This window comes from Hyperolius riggenbachi, chromosome 10 (genome assembly GCF_040937935.1).
Source record: "Hyperolius riggenbachi isolate aHypRig1 chromosome 10, aHypRig1.pri, whole genome shotgun sequence".
Taxonomy (NCBI): domain Eukaryota; kingdom Metazoa; phylum Chordata; class Amphibia; order Anura; family Hyperoliidae; genus Hyperolius; species Hyperolius riggenbachi.
The window spans coordinates 22,194,493-22,212,192 of NC_090655.1; the positions used below are offsets into that span (position 1 = coordinate 22,194,493).

At 47.9% G+C, this 17,700-nt stretch overlaps 1 protein-coding gene across 17 annotated transcripts in view; it reads left to right on the forward strand.

Annotated features, from left to right (window-relative positions):
• JAKMIP3 (Janus kinase and microtubule interacting protein 3) overlaps positions 1-17,700 on the forward strand; it is a 157,353-nt gene that overhangs the window by 125,702 nt on the left and 13,951 nt on the right. The window contains exon 23 of one of the 17 annotated variants that reach the window (XM_068258185.1): positions 428-851. The exons of the other annotated variants lie outside the window; for them this stretch is intronic. The gene's annotated coding sequence lies outside the window, so the exon portion shown is untranslated. Of the gene's footprint in view, positions 1-427; positions 852-17,700 lie in introns of those variants that run through there. 17 annotated transcript variants of the gene reach the window in all.

The window sequence follows — 17,700 nt, forward strand, 5'->3', positions numbered from 1 at the left end:
GGTGTTCTGTGATTGAGGAAGAGGACCAAGCGGTCCTCTACCCAATAGCAATGCCTGGAATTAATGAACGTGACCGCGATTAGCAGCCGCGTCCATTCATAAAACAGGAATCCGTCACAGTTCAGTAAAATGTAAGAAAAAAAGGGAGCACTTTCTAAACAGGAGAGTGTTCACTAGCGCCATCTTGTGGCCAAAAAGTAAAATTACACATACAGGCACATACACACAGTCCTTGCTAAAAGTTTTGAGACGGTCAAAAATATTGGAAATTAGAAAAGTTGGAGCTTAAGTTTTTATAATAGCAATTTGCATATACTCCAGATTGTTATGAAGAGTGTTCAGATGAATTGCATAGTCCTTCTTTGCCATGAAAATTAACTAAATACCAAAAAAACCTTTCCACTGCATTTCATTGCTGTCATTAAAGGACCTGCTGAGATCATTTCAGTAATCGTCTTGTCAGGAGAAAAAAAGGTGAGCGCTACCATCAGTCCTGTGTCATGCCAACAGTAAAGCATCCTGAGACCATTCATGTGTGGGGTTGCTTCTCATCCAAGGGAGTTGGCTCACTCACAATTTTGCCAAAAAACACAGCCATGAATAAAGAATGGTACGAAAACACCCTCCAACAGCAACTTCTTCCAACAATCCAACAACCGTTTGGTGACGAATAATGCATCTTCCAGTACGATGGAGCACCGTGTCATAAGGCAAAAGTGATAATCAAGTGGCTCGGGGACAAAACCGTTGAAATTTTGGATCCATGGCATAGAAACTCCTCAGATCTTAATCCTATTGAGAACTTGTGGTCATTCCTCAAGAGGCGGGTGAACAAACAAAAACCAACTAATTCTGAGAAACTTGAGAAACTCAAAGAAGTGATTATGAAATAATGGGTTGCTATCAGTCAGGATTTGGCCCAGAAGTTGATTGAGAGCATGCCCAGTCGAATTGCAGAGGTCCTGAAAAACAAGGGCCAACACTGCAAATACTCACTCTTTGCATAAATCTCCTCATGAAATTGTCAATAAAAACCATTGAAACGTATGAAGTACTTATAATTATGTTGCAGTACATTATATTGTAATTATGGACCGGACGAAAAAAACTAAACCGAAAAATAACACCTATATTTCCACATAATATATTGTCGTCATACATTGTGATAGGATAGGGACATAACGGTTTAATAATCGGGACAACTGGGCAAACAAAATGTGTTGGTTTAAGCCAGGGATGGGCTCAAATTCGAATTTGGGTGAACCCGGATAGTTGCTATCTGGATTTCACCCAGTTACCTGTGCGGGATGGGCGGGGGGGGGGTCAAGCTTACCTATCTGACGTCTTTTTCGGTCCGTCCCTCGGCACCTCTCACGATGCGGTCCATGCGGCGGTCACGTGATTACAAACCCTTCCTCCTTCCAGGTTGAAGGAGGAAGTGTTTGTACTCGCGTGACGCGCGTGGACTACATCGTGGGAGGTGCCGAGGGACGGACTGAAGAAGACATCAGACAGGTAAGCTTGACCCCCCCCCCCCCCCGCCCATCCCGCACAGGTAACTGGGTGAAATCCGGATAGCAACTATCCGGATTCACCCGAATTCGAATTTGAGCCCATCCCTGGTTTTAACCACAGGAGAACGTTTAATTTTAAAACTATAATGGCTGAAAACTGAGAAATAATGAAATTTTTCCTTATTTTCTTATTTTTCCTGTTAAAACGCATTTAAATAAAAAAAAATTCGTAAAAAATGTACTACCCACAGAAAGCCTAATTGGTGGGGAAAAAAACGAGGTATAGATAATTTTGTTGTGATAAGCAGTAATAAAGTTATTGGGGAATAAAAGGGAGGAGCACTGATAGGTGAAAATTGCTCTGGTCCGTTAGGGTAAAAACCAGTTGGGGGTGAACTGGTTAAATTGGTCGGGAATCTGCCTGCATGGTGGACAACAGATCTCTCTCTGATCAGAATCAATCAGACAGAGATCTGTTTTTTGGTTAATCGGATGGCAAAATTGCTAGCTGTATGGCTACCTTTAGTTTAATAACACTTTAATAACATTGCGCTTTTGTTTTGTTTTTTGTTTTGTTTTGTATAGTTTATCTTGTATTTATCTGCTGCAGGCAGTTCAGGATTGTTGAAGTGGACCTGAACTCTTGCACAGGGCAGAAGGAAAACACAGAGAAATGCACCCTGTGTGTATTTAGAGAGTTCTAATTCCCTTTCATCTGTGACTAATCACAACCGTAATTTGGTCTCTCATCTGTGCCAGCTGGCAGCCGCAGCAGAGCAGCTAATTTGTAAACACAGAATGTTAACCCTAATGCTACGTACAGACATGCGATAACGATCGTTCGTAAGCAACGACGAACGATCAATTAAGGAGAGAAATGAAAAGGTCGTTAGTAAAGAGGTGTTGAAAGTGGCAAACGATCAGATCGTTTCCGAACGAACGATGCGGAAGTGACGAACGTATGATGCAGCGCATCTATTATGCTAAACGTTATTCAGATCAATGAACCCGGAAAGAACGTCATTGTTAATGGCCAGTAGGAAAGAGGAAGTTGCGTACAGATCTATATATATATATATATATACACACACACACACACACCTACACACACACACACACACACACACACACACACACACACACACACCTACACACACCTACACACACACACACACACACACACACACACACACACACACACACACACACACACACACACACACACAGAGAGATATAGATAGATATATCTCTATCTATGTCAACATATATCTATATACATCTATCTACATCTATATATACATATATATATATCTATATACATCTCTCTGTGTCTCTCTCTCTCTGTCTGCGCATGTACGGTACTTAACGAACGATCGTTTTTGTAACGATCAGCATACACACGTACTTTTGCTAACGATCGTCGTTACAAAAAATCCGCCAGGACGGATTTCCAGTTTGCAACGACTTCAGTCGCTGATCGCTACCCTTAACGATCGTTAGCGGTTATTTTGTAACGATCGTCATTATAAACGATCGTTAGTCGTTCGTTACCAACGACTTTAGTCGCATGTCTGTATGCCCCTTAAGTCTGCTTCCATTTACTCAGGAAGAAGACACACTGCAGATTTATTGCAGGAGTCCTGTAAGCTGTAACAAAGAGGTTTTTCTTTTAGAGCAGAGAGGAAGTTCTGGGTTCAGGTCCTCTTTAACAAAGGTCCATAAAAGGAATGTCACACCCCATACAATCAACTGGCGGTCATGTCCCCTCCGTGTATGCCGGGAGAGGCAATAAACGACAGAAGCGGGACTTGGGGATTTTGTTTCCTCCGTCTTTGCCTGTCGGGAATGGCGCATCATGGCCACTGCCACACACAGGCCTGCATGCCATGTCACGTTTGTTAAACTAGCGCTTTCACGTTGGTAATGAGGCATTGGATGGCTTGTGAGTCTCTCTCTGCTGTGGCGAGAGTCTAGAGTTGTCCGTCAGCATCACGTCAGCGACGTCGCTGTCTCTCTCCTTTCATCTGGAAGTGCCGGTAGCGAAATGCTTGGCTTGTGTGACGGGACTCTCTGTGACCTGCTGGAAGGTGAGGGGCGGGCCTTTGTTCTCCCAAGTGTCACATGACAACAGTTTAGTTTATTCGCTGACAGAATGATTGCTGTAATACCACACACATGGTAAAAAGCCTGTGCTCTTCCTTATTAGGGAAAAGGTTTACAAACAGTGGCGTAGCTAAGGAGCTGTGGGCCCTAATGCAAGTTTTACATTGCCCCCCCCAAGCATTCTATTCATAACGATTGATACGAAAATCTGCCAATGGCAACTATAGGGTCAGAGGTGCAAGAAGGGGATGAACAACAGTTTAATGATTACCATTATTCAACGTATCTATAGAAGTTATTATTACCAGCACACAGGGCCGGATTTGTACTTCTTATCGCCCAAGGCCGACTATTACCAGCTGCCCCAACCGAAACCGTATCCTACCACCTCTCTCCACACACACCCATCCAAAAAAATTTGAGCCGATGGTGTCCACTATTGGAGCTAGTGCCGAGGTCTCCATGACAACGTGAAGTGAATCAACTATGTCACACGGGGGAACTGGTCAATAAAGCGATCTACAGGTGATGGGCGTGGTGGGAGCCGTCCACCACACACACATAGTCAAAAGTAGCACACAATTGGACATTGAGGGGGGTCAGCAACACGTAAAAGTGAGCCCTGTACCCACTGCTCTCTCCAGGGTAACAGCGCTGGCCAATCAATAATTAAGAAATGGGTACTGTGAGAGGCTCCCTTCTGTATTCTGTACTATTTGCTGGTGCTGCCAAGTGTGTGAGACCCGGCCTTCTGTAACTGCCTGGAGCTGCTGCTATGTCATTGGACAAGGTCTGGCTTTTTGCTAGTCACACACTGTTCACAAACGTTTGGTTAACGGACTGCAGCTGCCGGTAACACAGCACAGGCAGGTGCCAGCTGGTACTAATAGTGCAGTTATCCTGACCACTTTCATTTGTTTGGACACTTGCAAATAAAGCCCTGCAAATAATGCCCACTGTCTGCAGGCCGCCCCTTGTTTATCTGGTGCCCTAGGCCATGGCCTATGCGGCCTTGCCAGAAATCCGGCCATGCCAGCACAGGACCAATAGAAAGCTAATACTGCAGTTAAGGGAGGACCCCTCTAGCCCAAGGGCCCCGATGCAGTCGCTAGCTCTGCACCCCCTATTGCTACACCTTTGGATACAAACTTTAAAGCACACCTGCAGTGAGAGGGATATGGAGGCTAACATATTTATTTCCTTTTTAACAATGCACATTGCCTGGCTATCCTGCTGATCCTCTGCCTCTAATATTATTATTGATATTTTTATTTATACAGTGCCACCATCTTCCGTAGCGCTGTACCTAGTGCAAAATAAATGCAGCAAAGCCCCCTGTTATCCGGAACTCAGGCAATTTTGCTGCATGGAAGAGTTAATTTCTAGGCATGGAAGTGGCCGCTTCTGTCGTATCGGTTCCTTGACGGGAATATAGTAAACATCACTGATAAGCAGCCATAGATGTTTTCCTGGCAGAAAACAACGTCTGAAGTTAGAGGGAGAGAAAATACATGAACTACTGACCTTTTTCTAATTCTGGGACACTTAATGAGACTCTGAAGTGAGTCTAAATTCACGTTTTAACTTTTATTAATGTTAAGCATTATAGCTAGTGCTAAACCGCTGCATCCCCGCGGCAAAACGAGGGGTTTATACCCCCAAATCCCCTCTGCAAAATCCACAACTTTCTTGGTTGTGGATTTTGCTGCCCGGGGAGGCAGAGCTTTGAGCTGCAGTTCTGCCTCCATCTGCGTCAATCCACCGCGGATCTCCGCCTCTCCCCCGCCCCTCTCAGTGAAGGCAGATTGAGAGGGGCGGGGAGAGGCGGGGATTGACATGCGAAGAGGCAGAGCTACAGCCCTAAGCTCTGCCTCAAGCAGGAAGCGCTCCCTGCAATTAGACAAGGGGATTTGGGGGGTATAAACCCCTCGTTTTGCTGCAGGGATGCGGCGGTTTAGCACCAGCTATAGTGCTTAACATTAATAAACATTAAAAACGTGAATTTAGACTCGCTTCAGAGTCTCTTTAATAGGCTGCCACTGATTATAGACCATAAAACATTCAACCTACTTTGTAAATCTTTCCACATAAAAGAAAACCCTGGTATACTTAAATAAGTCATTTTTAGGAGCAGGAGGATAAATATAATTGTTTATCTCACCAGTTTAGATTCACCTCAGGTTTACTTTAAACTCCCTGTCGGTATGATTCCTTCCTGATTTTAGGGTCTAAAAGTGGTACAATGTTTTATTGTGCTTAAAGATTCTAAAAGCAAGAAAAAATCATGCCGCGAGAGAGCCTGGAGCAGCCCCTGCACGTACTCCAGCGCTGCAATTCTCCCTCCATCCTCGGGGTGGCACCGTAACCCTATAGTGAGATTGCCGGCTGTCGTCATGATGACAAGTCAACGATCTCACCAGGGAAATGCAGAGCCTCCATGGACAAGAAGAGGAATGGCTGCCAAAGTCTGCATCGCCCAGGAGGTGAGTGAGAACGGCAGCTGCGCACAATGCTCTGCATGGACCTCCCGGCGGCTGCCATGAGTGTAGCTCGGGGTTACTGCTAAGGAGGTTAAAGAACCTGGCAGGTTTCCCAACACACAAGAATATCCATGCTGACAATGATTTTGGGTATCGGTTGAAAAGGGCGCCTGAGCTGCCTGTATGAAAAGGGCGGCGCCATAGACATCAATGTTATTTCTGGAAATATGGGCTACAAGGTGTAGAAAAGGGCGCCCGAGTTTTGATATAGGCTACAAGCGGGCTCCCCTTTGGGGCCCATATTTTTTCGGCTACAAGGTTTTAGGCTACAGTAGGGTGCACCTTTGTAGCCCATATTATTGCCTTTTTTTTTGTAGCCGAAGTTTTTATATGGGCTACACCAGGCGCTTTTTTTGTAGCCTAAGTTTTTATATGGCCTACAAGCGCCGGAAGCCGAATTATTTCATTCCCCCATTATCCATGGCGGCCTGGAGGGGGAATAGTAATTAACACATCCCGGAGTTTTTTTGTAGCCGAAGCTTTTATATGGGCTACACCAGGCGCCTTTTTTTTGTAGCCAAAGTTTTTATATGGGCTACACCAGGACAGGTGCCTTTTTTGTAGCCAAAGTTTTTATATGGGCTACACCAGGTGCCTTTTTTGTAGCCGAAGTTAGTATATATGGGCTCCACCAGGCGCCCTTTTTTACAGACGCCCTTTTCATATAAACCCTGATTTTGATGACAGGCAGGTCCAACACTACACCCTGATCTCAGTTGTGCAAAATGTCAGCAATTCTAAAGCAAAGTCTGTTTTCACAATACAATCAGCATTCCCACTGAAAAGTTCAAGTTCACCTCTTATGATAATTTACAATATAATCTGCGTTCAAGAAGCCCAGTGATCCTTCCAGTGAGTGGAAAACTATGGCCCATTGACTCATTATTATGGCCGTTGCCATGCATAGAGTGTGACAAAGGCTGATGGTCCCTGTGGGACAGCCTCACCAGCATCTGCAAGCCAATCAACAATCACTGCTAATGTCTCACTGTTCGGTAAATACAACGATCCTTTTATTATTCTATGGAGCCTGAAGACTTAATCACCACCGCTCTAAGGTTACCTGCGCTTTACTAAGAGAGCCTGAAGCCTGAATCACCACCGCTCTAAGGTTACATGCGCTTTACTAAGAAAGCCTGCAGACTGAATCACCACCGCTCTAAGGTTACCTGCGCTTTACTAAGAGAGCCTGAAGCCTGAATCACCACCGCTCTAAGGTTACCTGCGCTTTATTAAGAGAGCCTGAAGCCTGAATCACCTCCGCTCTAAGGTTACCTGCAGTTTACTTAGAAAGCCTGAAGCCTGAATCACAACCGCTCTAAGGTTACCTGCGCTTTACTAAGAAAGCCTAAAGACTGAATCACCACCGCTCTAAGGTTACCTGCGCTTTACTATGAGAGCCTGAAGACTGAATCACCACCGCGCTAAGGTTACCTGCGCTTTACTAAGAGAGCCTGAAGACTGAATCACCACCGCTCTAAGGTTACCTGCACTTTACTAATAGAGCCTGAAGACTCAATCACCCCCACTCTAAGGTTACCTGTGCTTTACTAAGAGAGCCTGAAGCCTGAATCACCACCGCTCTAAGGTTACCTGCGCTTTACTAAGAGAGCCTGAAGCCTGAATCACCTCCGCTCTAAGGTTACCTGCGCTTTACTAAGAGAGCCTGAAGCCTGAATCACCGCCGCTCTAAGGTTACCTGCAGTTTACTTAGAAAGCCTGAATCACAACCGCTCTAAGGTTACCTGCGCTTTACTAAGAAAGCCTAAAGACTGAATCACCACCGCTCTAAGGTTACCTGCATTTTACTAAGAGAGCCTGCAGACTGAATCACCACCGCTCTAAGGTTACCTGCGCTTTACTAAGAAAGCCTGAAGCCTGAATCACCACCGCTCTAAGGTTACCTGCACTTTACTAAGAGAGCCTGAAGCCTGAATCACCACCGCTCTAAGGTTACCTGCACTTTACTAAGAGAGCCTAAAGACTGAATCACCACCGCTCTAAGGTTACCTGCACTTTACTAAGAGAGCCTGAAGTCTGCATCTCCACCGCTCTAAGGTTACCTGTGCTTTACTAAGAGAGCCTGAAGTCTGAACCACCACCGCTCTAAGGTTACCTGCGCTTTACTAAGAGAGCCTGAAGTCTGAATCTCCACCGCTCTAAGGTTACCTGTGCTTTACTAAGAGAGCCTGAAGTCTGAATCACCACCACTCTAAGGTTACCTGAGCTTAACTAAGAGAGCCTGAAGACTAAATCACCACCACTCTAAGGCTACCTGTGTTTTACCAAGAGAGCCTGAAGTCTGAATCACCTCCGCTCTAATATTACTTGCGCTTTACTAAGAGAGCCTGAAGACTCAATCACCACCGCTCTAAGGTTACCTGCGCTTTACTAAGAGAGCATGAAGCCTGAATCACCACCGCTCTAAGGTTACCTGCGCTTTACTAAGAGAGCCTAAAGACTGAATCACCACCGCTCTAAGGTTACCTGCGCTTTACTAAGAGAGCATGAAGCCTGAATCACAACCGCTCTAAGGTTACCTGAGCTTTACTAAGAGAGCCTGAAGCCTGAATCACTTCAGCTCTATGGGTACCTGTGTTTTACCAAGAGAGCCTGAAGAGTGAACTAGCAGACTGACTTGGCAATTACTACAGTTCGGGACCAATGTTTTATTAAAGAAAGTGAAGAATATTCTTTGTATTAATTTTATGAAAAGAAAGAAAGGTAATTTAAGAAGAACTGTAAGAAAAAACTAAGATGTTTCTGTGTTGTGGTTTACTGCAACCCATTTAACTATTGTAATATTTTCTGATGTTTAGATTTTGCTCGGTTTAAAGAAATTAACATCCCCGCTCTCTTGTTTCATGTAGTTATTCAGGACAGTTCCTGCAGTCTGATTACCATTCAGCTTCCCACTCCTCTCTTAATAACAAGTCTAGGGACCATTCTTCCCTCCATAGAATGTTCAGCCATCTTTCTCCCCCTGTAACAAGTGCCACCATAATCCTACCCTCCATAACGAGTCCAGCCACCATTCTCTCCTCCATAACAAACCTCACTACCATTCTCTTCTCCATAATGAGTCTGGCCACCACTCTCCCCTCCATAACAAGTCTGGCCACCATTCTCCCTCCATGACACGTCTGGCCATGATTCTCCCCTCCATGACAAGTGCTTAGAGGTGTACCGAACGGTTCGCCGGCGAACGGTTCCAGGCGAACATTGGGGGTTCGCGTTCGCCTGCGCCAGGCGAACTTTTCCGGAAGTTCGATTCGCCCCATAATGCACTATGAGGGTCAACTTTGACCCTCTGCATCACAGTCAGCAGGCACATTGTAGCCATTCAGGCTACAGTAAGCCCTGGAGCCCCCCCCCCCCCCCCTTATATAAGGCAGCCTCCGGCGGCCATTACAGTCACTCGTGTGCCTGCTAGAGAGAGGAAAGGGACAGCTGCTGCAGACTTTTTCTCTTAGGGACAGATTAGTTAGGTTCTAGGCTGCTTTGCTTGTTCCTGACTGATTAATATTGCTTTTAAAGCACCCAGCAACAGCTCTTTTCAGAGCTCAACCTGTACATTTTTTTTTTTCTGACACTTTTGTTGCATGCACAGCCTTGCTAATTGATAGTGTGTGTGCCACTGCCAGCAGCCCAGCACATTCAGTGACTGACTGCCTGTGTGTGTGACAGGGAGCTGCACATTGTACTACCCAGTACTGCATATACCCCAGCACCTGTTGTGTTTACTTAACCCACCTCATCACTGCATATACCTAGCTTTGTGTTGAGTGAACCCAGCTCACTGCATCTAACTACCCAGTACCTGTTGTGTTTACTTAACCCACCTCATCACTGCATATACCTAGCGTTGTGTTGAGTGAACCCAGTTCACTGCATCTAAGTCTAACTACCTGTTGTGTTGAGTGAGAACCCACCTCACTGCATCTTAAGTACCTTTACTGTATACTGTTCAGTGAACCCAGCTCACTGCATCTAACTACCCAGTACCTGTTGTGTTTACTTAACCCACATCATCACTGCATATACCTAGCGTGGTGTTGAGTGAACCCAGCTCACTGCATCTTAAGTACCTTTACTGTTGAGTGAACCCAGCTCACTGCATCTAACTACCTGTTGTGTTGAGTGTGAACCCACCTGGCCACCTCACTGCATCTAACTACCTGTTGTGTTGAGTGAGAACCCACCTCACTGCATCTTAAGTACCTTTACTGTTGAGTGAACCCAGCTCACTGCATCTAACTACCTGTTGTGTTGAGTGTGAACCCACCTGGCCACCTCACTGCATCTAACTACCTGTTGTGTTGAGTGAGAACCCACCTCACTGCATCTTAAGTACCTTTACTGTTGAGTGAACCCAGCTCACTGCATCTAACTACCCAGTACCTGTTGTGTTTACTTAACCCACCTCATCACTGCATATACCTAGCCTTGTGTTGAGTGAACCCACCTCACTGCATCTAATTACCTGTTGTGTTGAGTGTGAACCCACCTGGCCACCTCACTGCATCTAACTACCTGTTGTGTTGAGTGAGAACCCACCTCACTGCATCTTAAGTACCTTTACTGTTGAGTGAACCCAGCTCACTGCATCTAACTACCTGTTGTGTTGAGTGTGAACCCACCTGGCCACCTCACTGCATCTAACTACCTGTTGTGTTGAGTGAGAACCCACCTCACTGCATCTTAAGTACCTTTACTGTTGAGTGAACCCAGCTCACTGCATCTAACTACCCAGTACCTGTTGTGTTTACTTAACCCACCTCATCACTGCATATACCTAGCCTTGTGTTGAGTGAACCCAGCTCACTGAATCTAATTACCTGTTGTGTTGAGTGTGAACCCACCTGGCCACCTCACTGCATCTAACTACCTGTTGTGTTGAGTGAGAACCCACCTCACTGCATCTTAAGTACCTTTACTGTTGAGTGAACCCAGCTCACTGCATCTAACTACCCAGTACCTGTTGTGTTTACTTAACCCACCTCATCACTGCATATACCTAGCCTTGTGTTGAGTGAACCCAGCTCACTGCATCTAATTACCTGTTGTGTTGAGTGTGAACCCACCTGGCCACCTCACTGCATCTAACTACCTGTTGTGTTGAGTGAGAACCCACCTCACTGCATCTTAAGTACCTTTACTGTTGAGTGAACCCAGCTCACTGCATCTAACTACCTGTTGTGTTGAGTGTGAACCCACCTGGCCACCTCACTGCATCTAACTACCTGTTGTGTTGAGTGAGAACCCACCTCACTGCATCTTAAGTACCTTTACTGTTGAGTGAACCCAGCTCACTGCATCTAACTACCTGTTGTGTTGAGTGTGAACCCACCTGGCCACCTCACTGCATCTAACTACCTGTTGTGTTGAGTGAGAACCCACCTCACTGCATATAGCTAGCATACCCCCGAGATGGACAAAATGGACAAACCAGGTAGAGGAAGAGGTAGAGGCAGACCCAGAGGAAGGCCACCAGGCACCGGCAGGTCTGTGGCTGTGCGAGGTGGTGTTGCTGTGATTTCATGCGGACCTGCCCCAAAATACAGTGCTCAGAAGAAGGCACGTGCCATCACTTCCCAAAATCGTGAGGAGGTGATTGAGTATTTAACACAGAACACCTCATCTCCCGCAGCCACCAGCGCTACAACAAGCACCACATCCGCTGCATTTGACACTTCGCAGGAGTTATTTGGTGGTGGTGGTGAAATCACTGATTCCCAGCCACTACTGCAACAACAACAAGAAGGCGCAGGTACACCACCTCATACGTCTGAGTTAGGTGGCGATAGTATGGACGTAACGTGTGTGGATGGGGATGATGGTGGACCACCTGAAGTTGGTGCACTTGAGGAGGTGTCTGAGGAAAGCGCAGCTGGCCAGGAGGATTATGATGATGATTATACGGATAGCACATATGTTCCCAGTAGAGTAGATGACCAGGGGGACAGTTCAGAGGAGGAGTCAGAGAGGAGTAGGAGGAGACGACTCCATGATAGAAGCAGAGGGAGCTCGTCCTCAGAAACAGCTGGGGGCAGTGTCCGGTGCCATGTATCGCCAGCTATGGCCAGGGAGCACACATGCCCTTCAACGTCAGCTGCTGCTGATGCCACCGTAGCGCCATCACCCCAGGGGGCCTCAGCGGTTTGGAAATTTTTTCACGTGTGTGTCTCAGATCGGAGCAAAGCCATCTGTTGTCTCTGCCAGCAAAAATTGAGCCGTGGAAAGGCCAACTCTCACGTAGGGACAAGTGCCTTACGAAGGCACCTGGAGAGAAGGCACAAACAGCTATGGCAAGAACACCTGAGTAAAAGCAGCACTCCTCAAAAGACAAGCCAAACTCCTTCTCCTCTTCCTCCTTCAGGTGCATCGTCTTCATCCACTTTCTCCCTTGCACCTTCACAGCCACCCTCCTCCACACCGCCTCTTCCCTTGAGCGGTTCCTTCTCCTCTGCCCACAGCAGTACCCAGCTGTCCGTGAAGGAAGTATTTGAACGGAAGAAGCAAATGTCTGCCAGTCACCCTCTTGCCCGGCGTCTGACAGCTGGCGTGGCGGAACTATTAGCTCGCCAGCTATTACCATACAAGCTGGTGGAGTCGGAGGCTTTCCGTAAGTTTGTGGCCATTGGTACACCGCAGTGGAAGATACCAGGCCGCAATTATTTTTCTCAAAAGGCCATACCCAAACTGTACTGTGCAGTTGAGAGGCAAGTGGTGTCATCTCTGGCACACAGCGTTGGGTCAAGGGTCCACCTGACCACGGATGCCTGGTCTGCCAAGCACGGGCAGGGCCACTACATTACATACACAGCCCATTGGGTCAACCTGGTGACCGATGGCAGCAAGCAGGGAGTACGTGGCTGCGCAGAGGACCGACTTGTCACACCTCCACGGCTTGCAGGCAGGCCTCCAGCCACCTCCTCTCCACCTGCTATCACCGCTTCGCTGTCGTCATCCTCCTCCTCTATGGCTGGTGCCGCCATCTCCTCCCCAGCTACACAGCCCCAACACCCCAGGGCCTATGCTGCATGCCAGGTGCGACGGTGTCATGCAGTGTTAGACATGTCTTGCCTGAAAGCGGAGAGTCACACTGGAGCAGCTCTCCTGGCTGCTCTTAACAAACAGGTGGAGCAATGGCTGACCCCGCACAAGCTTGAGATCGGCAACGTGGTGTGTGACAACGGCAGCAATCTCATTGCTGCGTTGAATTTGGGAAAGCTGACACACATACCCTGCATGGCACATGTGCTTAATCTGGTCGTGCAAAGATTTGTGTCCAAGTACCCAGGCTTAGAGGATGTCCTGAAGCAGGCCAGGAAGTTGTGTGGGCATTTCAGGCGCTCTTACAAGGCCATGGCACGCTTTGCAGAGATTCAGCGTAGAAACAACTTGCCGGTGAGACGCCTGATTTGCGATAGCCCGACTCGCTGGAATTCCACCCTGCTGATGTTCTCTCGCCTGCTAGACCAGGAGAAAGCCGTCACCCACTACCTGTATCATTACAGTACAAGGACACAATCTGGGAGGATGGGGATGTTGTGGCCCAACAACTGGACACTGATGCGAAATGCATGCAGGGTCATGGAGCCCTTTGAGGAGGTGACCAAACTGGTGAGTCGCGATGAGGGCACCATCAGCGACTTGATCCCCTACGCCTACTTCCTGGAGCGTGCCGTGCGTAGAGTGGTGGATACAGCTGTGGAGGAGCGTGAACAAGAAGAGTTAGGGCAGCAGGATTCATTGGAGCCATTTACACACGAACCCGATGTTTCCACAACACCGGCGGCAGCACAGAGGGGGGAGGAGGAGGAAGAAGAGAAGTCGTGTGGGGAAGGAGAGGAGTCAGACTCTAATGATGGTGATGATGAGGAAGGTGTTTTTGTGGAGGAGGAAGAGGCGGCGGAAGGAGAACAACCGCGGCAGCCATCACAGGGGGCTTCTGCTGCTCCACGTTCCCGTGGTATTGTTCGTGGCTGGGGGGAGGAAGAGGAGTTGCGTCCCGTCACTGAGGAAGAGCATGAGGAGATGGAGAGTACCTCTGCATCCAGCTTTGTGCAGATGTCCTCTTTTATGTTGTCCAGCCTGTTGAGGGACCCCCGTATCAAAAAACTCAAGACGAATGACCTGTACTGGGTGGCCACGCTACTAGACCCTCGGTACAGGCACAAAGTGGCGGACCTCTTACCAACTCAACAAAAGGCGGAAAGGATGCAGCACTTGCAGAACAAGCTGTCGATGATGCTTTACAATGCGTTTAAGGGTGATGTGGCTGCACAACGCAATCAAGGTACCACTGGCAGTAACCCTCCTCCTCCCAAGTCCACGCAGGCAAGAACAGGACGCTCCAGCGATCTCAGGGTGATGTCGGACATGCGGACGTTCTTTAGTCCAACTCCTCGCCATAGTCCTTCCGGATCCACCCTCCACCAACGCCTGGACCGGCAGGTAGCCGACTACCTGGCCTTGAGTGTGGATGTAGACTCTGCGAAAAGCGACGATGAACCCTTGGACTACTGGTTGCGCAGGCTTGACCTGTGGCCAGAGCTGTCCCAATTTGCCATACAACTCCTCTCTTGCCCTGCCGCAAGCGTCCTGTCAGAAAGGACCTTCAGTGCAGCTGGAGGCATAGTTACTGAGAAGAGAAGTCGCCTAAGTCACGACAGTGTTCAGTACCTGACCTTTATCAAAATGAATGAGGAATGGATCACGGAGGGCTACTGCACGACCGAAGACTAAGTCAGTCCACTCCCCACACACAGCATCTCTGCCTGCAGGCCGCTTGACTGCCTTCTCCGCCACTACCAACAGGGTCCAGGACTCTAGGCGGATTCCTGAATTTTTAAGGCCGCTGCTAGCAGCGGCCGCTACACTAATTTTTCTGGTGCGTGTACATGTGCCCATCCCCCTTCGTGATCATTACCTTGCCGCGGTGAAGGGGCTTGCGCATCACAATGAAGCAATGACCGCCGGCTATTTGAGTGTCTCGGGTGGGGGTGGCACACAAAAGATATTAAGGTCGTTGCTTCATTGTGGTCAGACCAAATTTGATCAGCTGGAAAGTCACTGTTCTGTCATTCAGCTACATCAGCCGGGCAAGCATATGGGCTGAAAAGCCACCATCACCTGCACTCTCGTCACGGTGCGCACCAGTCCAGCACGGCCGTCACTACACAAACGGCTGTTTGCAGTCACTGCATACCTTTCACTGCATCTGTGACTGCACATTATACCTGGCAGTCAGTGCATAACTTGCACTTGAATGGATACACTTTCAAACAATTTAAAAATACAACCATCTAAACTTTCAAACAATTTAAAAATACAACCATCTAAACTTTCAAACAATTTAAAAATACAACCATCTATCATTTTCAAAAAATTAAAAAAAAGGGCAAAAAAACTTGCCCTCCGTAAAACATTCCTGGCAAATGCTTTCGACTTGGTTTGTCTTCCGCTGGCTCAAGGGTCCATCTGACCACAGATGCCTGGTCGGCAAAGCACGGTCAGGGCAGCTACAGCATGGGTCTCAGCAGGCTCCCACTTCTGGCCGGAATCCAACCTTCATTCCCCGCAGTGACAATGGCAGACTTGCCCTCCATAACGGATTCCCGTTAAAGGATTTAAAGTTAGTTCATTTCAATTAGGGCCGCAAAAGGTCCTCCTGAGTCCTGTATTGTTATTTTTGGTCACTACCTCGGGGCGGGCGTGCATGCCTGCCTGCTTCCCTCCTTGCCTGGATGTGTGGTGGTAGACGTTGATCAGGCTCCAACTCCGGAACGCAATACAAGAGGGAGCTCGTCCTCAGAATCAGCTGGGGGCAGTGTCCGGCGCCATGTATCGCCAGCTATGGCCAGACAGCCAACATGCCCTTCAACGTCAGCTGCTGATGCCACCGTAGCGCCATCAGCCCAGGGGGGCTCAGCGGTTTGGAAATTTTTTCACGTGTGTGTCTCAGATCGGAGCAAAGCCATCTGTTGTCTCTGCCAGCAAAAATTGAGCCGTGGAAAGGCCAACTGTCACGTAGGGACAAGTGCTTTACGAAGGCACCTGGAGAGAAGGCACAAACAGCTATGGCAAGAACACCTGAGGAAAAGAACCACCCCTCAAAAGACAAGCAGCGGAGAACAACCGTGGCAGCCGTCACAGGGGGCTTCTGCTGCTCCACGTTCCCATGGTATTGTTCGTGGCTGGGGGGGAGGAAGAATGGATACACTTTTAAACAATTTAAAAATACAACCATCTAAACTTTCAAACAATTTAAAAATACAACCATCTATCATTTTCAAAAAAATTTAAAAAAGGGCAAAAAAACTTGCCCTCCGTAAAACATTCTTGGCAAATGCTTTGCTTGTCTTCCGCTGGCTCAAGGGTCCATCTGACCACAGATGCCTGGTCTGCAAAGCACGGTCAGGGCAGCTACAGCATGGGTCTCAGCAGGCTCCCACTTCGGGCCACAATCCAACCTTCATTCCCCGCGGTGACAATGCCAGACTTGCCCTCCATAACGGATTCCTGTTAAAGGATTTAAAGTTAATTAATTTCAAATACACAGCAGGGCCTCGAAAGTCCGCCTCCTGTATTGTTGTTTTTGATCACTACCTCGGGGCGGGCGTGCATGCTTACCTGCTGCCCTCCTTGGATGTGTAGTGGTAGCCGTTTCTCAGGCTCCACACCGGATTCCATCCCTCATTTCCCGGCCATTACCCGGGGTCACAAATGGCAGACTTGCCCGCCTCCATATGATTCTCGTGAAAGGATTGTGGTGTCATCTTTGCCCGCCATAACTGGTTCTCGTTAAAGGATTTAAAGTACATTCATTTCAAATACACAGCAGGGCCTCGAAAGTCCTCCTCCTGTATTGTTATTTTTGGTCACTACCTCGGGGCGGGCGGGCGGGCGTGCATGCCTGCCCGCTGCCCTCCTTGGATGTGTAGTGGTAGCCGTTGCTCAGGCTCCACACCGGATTCAAACCTCTCATTCCCCGGCCATTACCCGGGGTCACAATGGCAGACTTGCCCGCCTCCACAGGATTCTCATTGTAGCGGTACTGAACAAGTACACAGCAAGTAGAAAATGTAAATTAAAAACAAAACGTAAGCTTTTTAACAATGCCATGGAAAGTTGAGAAGGAAGTCACACATTACCTGACATCACTGAGTGAGGAAGAGCAATCACGCCATGTTGCGCAGTAGTCCAGCACGGCCGTCACTACACAAACAGCTGTTTGCGGTGCGTTACACAGTGAGTTTGGTGTGTCAGTGTGAAGCAGTACTCTAATTACACTCCCTGATTGATGTATACACATGCAAGATGTTGTAAAGCACTTTATGCCTCCAATTTAGCATTCAATGTGATTTCTGCCCTTAAAACGCTGCTTTGCGTCACATCCAGATTTTTCACCGGGACTTTTGTCATGTATCCCACTCCGCCATGCCCCCCTCCAGGTGTTAGACCCCTTGAAACATCTTTTCCATCACTTTTGTGGCCAGCATAATTATTTCTATTTTTCAAAGTTCGCCTCCCCATTG